The sequence below is a fragment of the Colobus angolensis genome, unplaced genomic scaffold, assembly GCF_000951035.1.
Source record: "Colobus angolensis palliatus isolate OR3802 unplaced genomic scaffold, Cang.pa_1.0 Scaffold95, whole genome shotgun sequence".
Lineage (NCBI taxonomy): Eukaryota > Metazoa > Chordata > Mammalia > Primates > Cercopithecidae > Colobus > Colobus angolensis.
This window is the reverse complement of record NW_012123487.1, coordinates 5,349,490-5,355,489: the sequence shown is the minus strand read 5'-3', so window position 1 is coordinate 5,355,489 and position 6,000 is coordinate 5,349,490.

Here is a 6,000-nt window from a genome sequence, read left to right as displayed (position 1 = left end):
GCCTTCACTTAGCCTTTTTTTTTTTTAAGATCAAACTAAGATTTCTATTTACCTTCACTTCATGTATCTATTGCAGTGCCTACAGTTTCTCCTCTTGTGTTAACTCTGTGCAGTGTCTGTGTGGTGAAGCTTCTGAGACCTTATATGTCTAAGGTTTTTTTTTTTTTGAGACAGATTTTCACTCATGTGGCCCAGGCTGGAGTGCAGTGGTGTGCTCTTGGCTCAGTGCAGCTTCCACCTCCCAGGTTCAATCGATTCTCCTGCGTCAACCTCTCGAGAAGCTGGGATTATAGGTGCATGCCACCACACCCAGCTAATTTTTGTACTTTTAGTAGAGATGGGGTGTCACAATGTTAGCCAGGCTGGTCTCGAACTCCTGACCTCAGGTGATCTGCCTGCCTTGGCCTTCCAAAGTGCTGGGATTACAGGCATGAGCCACTGCACCCGGCCAACTAAGGATACTTTTATCGTGCTTGTATATTTGAATTCATTTTGGCTATGCTTACAATTCTCGGTTTTAAATTCTGTAATACTTTAAAAACACTGTTTGGTTTTTTCTTGCATCCATTGTATTTAAAATCTGATGTCAATCTGGTTCTTGTTCCTTCTCAGGAAACTTTTTTTTTTTTTTTTTTGAGACAGAGTAGTTCCCTGTTGCCCATGGCAGGCTGGGGTGCAGTGGTGTGATCTCCGCTCACCACAGCCTCTGCCTCCGTGGTTGAAGCAATTTTCATGCCTCAGCCTCCCGAGTAGCTGGGACCACAGGTGTGCACCACCACACCGGCCAATTTTTGTGTTTTTAGTAGAGATGGGGGTTTCACCATGTTGCCCATACCGGTCTTGAAATCCTGACTTCAGGTGATTTACCCGCCTCAGCCTCCCAAAGTGCTGGGATTACAGGTGTGAGCCACCACGCTTTCTCAGGAAACTTTAATTTTTTCCTGGGTATTTTCAAGCTTCTGTAATGTGTCTGGGTGTGGGTGTTATTTGTACTTCCCTCTGTTGGCACTCTGGGTTCTTCATTCTAGGAAACTTATTCCTGTTATTTGTGCTAATATTTCCTCTCCCATTTCCTCTCTATCCAAATGTTAGCGTTTCTAAGCAATTCCTATATCTCTTAGCCTTTCTTTTATGTTTTATATTTCATTTTCTTTTATTCGTCCCTCCAGATTTCTTTAGTCTGGTCTTCTAATTTATTCATGAATTCCTACAATGTATCCATTCTGCTGTGTATCCTGTCTATTGATCTCTTTACTTCAGGAGTTATATTTTTCACTTCAGATATTTCTGGTTTTCTTTTCCAATTGTTGGTATCATCTTTCTAGCTTTGTTTGACTATTTCTACTTCTGTTAGAATCTGTAATCTAGTATGTTACTGTTCTTTTAAAATCTCTTTACTCAAGTGTTGTGCTGTGTTGGCCTGTGAGCTCATTTTCCCTAACACTGGCTACCCAGCAGCGTGTGCTTGAGATAGGCCAACTGATGCACTCCTTGCCAGCCCGAAGGGGTTCAGGAAGGACAGGTTTGAATGAACCCTAGGGAGGAGCACCCAAGCAGCAAAAACAACCATTCTTCACTCTAGAAAACGACTCAGTTTAGGGCTGTCAACAGCTTCTTTCTCATTTTACCGTCTCACTTCCCTGCGTTATGCCAAAAAACAGTGGTGTTCTGCCTTAAGCGAAAGTGCCACCCCTCACGCACAAGCTCACTCCTGGGTTCCTCATGTTTTGCTCTGTGAGGTGGTGTTTTCCTTTATATGTACTCAAGTTAATGTTGGTGGACGTAGCCAGTAACCAAGGAAGTTGAGCACTTTGGGAGGGTCTGGAACTGGAACCCCATTAACGTATGTGTCTAGTACAATTCAATCATTTGAAATGTCAAGACTGGAGTTTCACTGGTGTTGAAGTGAAATGCATAATGATCTTATGTCTGTTGTTTCCGTGGTACTGAAGGACAGAAGATCCATGATGTAACAATGCCCTGACCGATACCAAGTGTATTTCTATTGGGGGATTCCCTGGGTATAGGGAAAAAACAGTCCATGAAAGGGATCCTCTACTCTTCCTCCCATTGCCTTGCCCTTTGACACCTGCTTCTCTCCAGGCCACCTTTCTAAATAAAACCCAGCCTGTGCCCCTTCCTCAGAGCACAGAACCCTGCAGGCCTTTGAGCTCGCAGTGCCTTCCATTCTTGGACATTTTTATACCTTATTTTTGCCAAGCACTGTGCCAGGCACAAATTTATCTTTAAAAGAAATTGTAATGAAGTATGCAGATAGAAAAGTACATGAAACTTGTACCATTTAAAGTATAATTTTTAAGCAAACAGCTGTGTCACCACCAACCAGGTCAAGAAGGAGATTTTGCTAGAAGGCCACCACATTCCTGTCCTTGATCACAACTCCATCTTTCCCTCAAGGAAATTGTCTTTGTGCCTCTTAGGACAATCACTACCTTGTTTTGCCAGTCAGTAGGTGGGCCATCTTGGGCACATAGCTTAACCCTCTTGGAGTTCGATTCTTCTGTAAAATGGGGATGGATTCACTCCTCCAAAAGGCTCAGTAGCTTCTGGCTAAAAGCACATAGTCTATCAGGTTCGAGTCCCACTTCTGCTACTTACAAGCTATGTGATATTTAGTGATTCACTTTGCCTTTCCCTCAATTTCTATTTGTAGAATGAGATGAGAACAATACTGACCTCTTAGAGTTGCTCTGAAGAGCAAATGAGATAAAATATTGTGGGCACTTAAAATACCCACCTGAGTCATGATAAATACTGTTTCAAAAAGATGCTAATGATTCTTTTCATAATGCTTTTGTGTATATGGAAGCATAGGAACTAGTGGAAGATAACCTGTGGAAATTACTATGAAAAATAATAAGTCTATTTATGGATAAGTTTGTTTCAGTTTCCAAATTGGTAGCCACAAAGTTTCTGAGCTCCTTCAACCTTCATCTACTCTTACCCCACATCTCTTCCTCATGAAAGAGCAAAATTAGATTTTCTATAACTAAAGTGGCATTTCTTAAGATTTACATAACGTAAAATTCACCATCTTAACCATTTTAAAGTGTATTGTTCAGCGATTTTCAGTATATTCACAAAATTATGCAACAATCACCATTGTCTGTTCCATAAAGTTTTCATCACTCCAAAAGGTAAGTCTTAGCCATCACTGTCCATTTCCCCTTCGCCCCAGCCCCTGGCAACCAGAAATCTACCTTTTGTTTCTATAGATTTGCCTATTCTGGACATTTTGCACATATGGGATCACACAATATGTGCTCTTTTGTGTCTGGCTTCAACTTAGCGTAATATTTTAAAGGTTTATGTTGTAGCATGTACATTCCTTTTATGGTCAATTGTTTCATTATATGGATACACCACATTTTGTTGATCAGTGGACATTGGGTTGTTTCCATGTTTTGGCTATTATGAATGATGCTGCTATGAACATCTGTGTGCAAGTTTTTGTGTGAACATATGTTTTCTGTTCTCTTGAGTATATGTCTAGGAATGGAACTGTGAAGTCATATGGTGACTGTTTAACATTCTGAAGAGCTGCAGGCTGTTCCCCACAGCAGCCACACCGTTTTACATTTCCACCAGCAATGAATGAGGGTTCCAGTTCCTCCACCATCGCCGTATAGTTTTGAATCAAAAATAGCTTTCCAGCACTTGGCTCAGCATCTTACATCTGAAGCTGAATTACAGAGATAGACAGGTTTCATTGTAAAGTCCTGTCCAGCATTCTCCTGGCAAAGGCAGTACTTCATTCTAGAATGAAATGGCCATTTACAAAGTACTAAGTTGCAAAGGGCTCAGTGGGAGAGTGCTTGGCCTTTGACGAATTTTTGCCTAAGGGAGCCTGCTGTGGTGAGTAGCTTCAGGGCAGTTGACGCCAGCCCCAGTCCATCACTCGGGGCTGGCTGCCTTGTACAGCTTCAACCAATGCTAATTGCAGTCCTTTGGGGGCCCCACATGAGCTATTTTAGAGATAAATTTGGCTCCTGAGATTGTTAAAACCTGTATGTCTCTAAAGAGTAAGTAAAAAGGAATTCAAGGAAATGTAAAACACGCTTTAATATCTCATACCTGACTCTACTGAGGAATGTTAAAAAAGGAATTTCTCATTTGGGACTTTCAGCTGAAGCCCCGTTTCTCTTGCTCTTTTATTACATATTTTCTTCATTTGTAATTTATATAGGTTTCTGTTTGCAATTCAAATGAAATCTTTAATGAGGATATGGAGTAAAATGATGTGATAATGAAAACAGTGTGCTTTTCAAGTATAAGTGCCATATATTCTTGAAAAAACTTTCTTAGTTTCTGCAAGATCATCTTTGTGTTTCTTCTGCTTTATCAGCCTTAATGGTAATCTTTAAATGTTTCCAAACATGGGAAGTCTCAACAGTGGTCTTTTTTTTTTCTTTTCTTAATAGTTGAATTGTCTCCTTTGAAAATGGGATTTTTTAATTGTAACCTGCCACATTCCCTACCACAGTAATGGGAACTTACTAAATAGGAAGCAATTTCAGCACTTAAACGTGCTGATGTGATGTTTCTTAATCACTTTAATAAGTTTCATACCACTAGAAATGGAATAGAAGTTTCAATGGAAATATAATTAAATAGAAAAGTCATTTCCTATACTTGTAATTTTCCCCTGATCATTTCTTTATTCACCTCCATAGAAAGGGTGCCCTACAGGTGTATAGCGATATTATTATACAGACTTATTTGCATAATTCACTTAGGTTATTAGAGCTGAAAACAATATAAAACATAATACATTTTATTACAGATCAAGTGTAGCAAGGCAATGTAAAACTTTAAAACGATATTTCTTTTTAAAATCTGATTAATATTTACTAGTTTTACCTAATTTTTCCTGAATTGTCAATTTCTTGCCTAAAAATAGATTTTTCTTTTAGCAATGCCTTTTCAATCTTGCCTGCTTAAAATAATGCTTGGGGGAAGCAATAACCGGAATCAATAAAAACGGCAAAACATCTTTGGAAATAGTTGATTCTCCTGTTTGAGATCAGGAGTAAACAAACTGTTTAGCTGGGAGCTTATCAAGCCATGCTAAAAGTGTCAGCTGACACAAAGTAAGACTTGTTAGATTGGGGTTATCATACCATGGGGTTTCCCTAAGACAAAACTCTATACTATACTATTTGCTGAGAAATAGTACGAAAGTTTTACCATTCTTGTACTGTGATGCTAAAAGACAAGGCCATGTAAATGTGTTTAATTTGCTATTCGTTTAATTCATAAATTTAATGTATTACTTTGGAGAATCCAACAGACATTTTGGAAAGGGTGGCATTTTTCCTGACCTTAAGTGGGAAACTTGAGGTTTTTTACATTTCAACATAAAAGTAAAGGGGCTTGCTATCCATTTAGTTAATACAGTCCAACTTAAACTGCATTTTTTTTAATTTTTAATTTTGAGATGAAGTCTCACTCGGTTGCCTAGGCTGGAGTGCAATAGCACGATCTTGGCTCACTGCAACCTCCGCCTCCTGGGTTCAAATGATTCTCCTGTCTCAGCCTCCCAACTTACGGGGACCACAGGCATGTTGCCACCATGCCTGGCCAATTTTTTATTTTTTTTTGTAGAGACAGGGGTCTCCCTATGTTGCTCAGGCTGGCCTCGAACTCCTGAGCTCAAGCAATCCTCCCACCTCAGCCTCTCAGAGTACTGGAATTACAGGTGTGAACCACCATTCCTGGCCCTTACACTGCATTTTAGGTAAATATTTTTAGGTTTGTAGTTAGGCAAGTGGTTTGAAGCATCATCAATCTCAAACCATAGCTGCTCTTTCCTTATATTTTTAGATATCAAGGCCTTTAAGCAAGATTCAGATGAAGGGCCTGCTTTACCAGCTCACCTATGAATATGGAGGCACCAGCTTACTTTCTGAAGCACATGTGTTTCAGGGGTTGTCCCTTCCCACAGTGTATAGATGGGTATTGAGACAACATTCTCTCTCC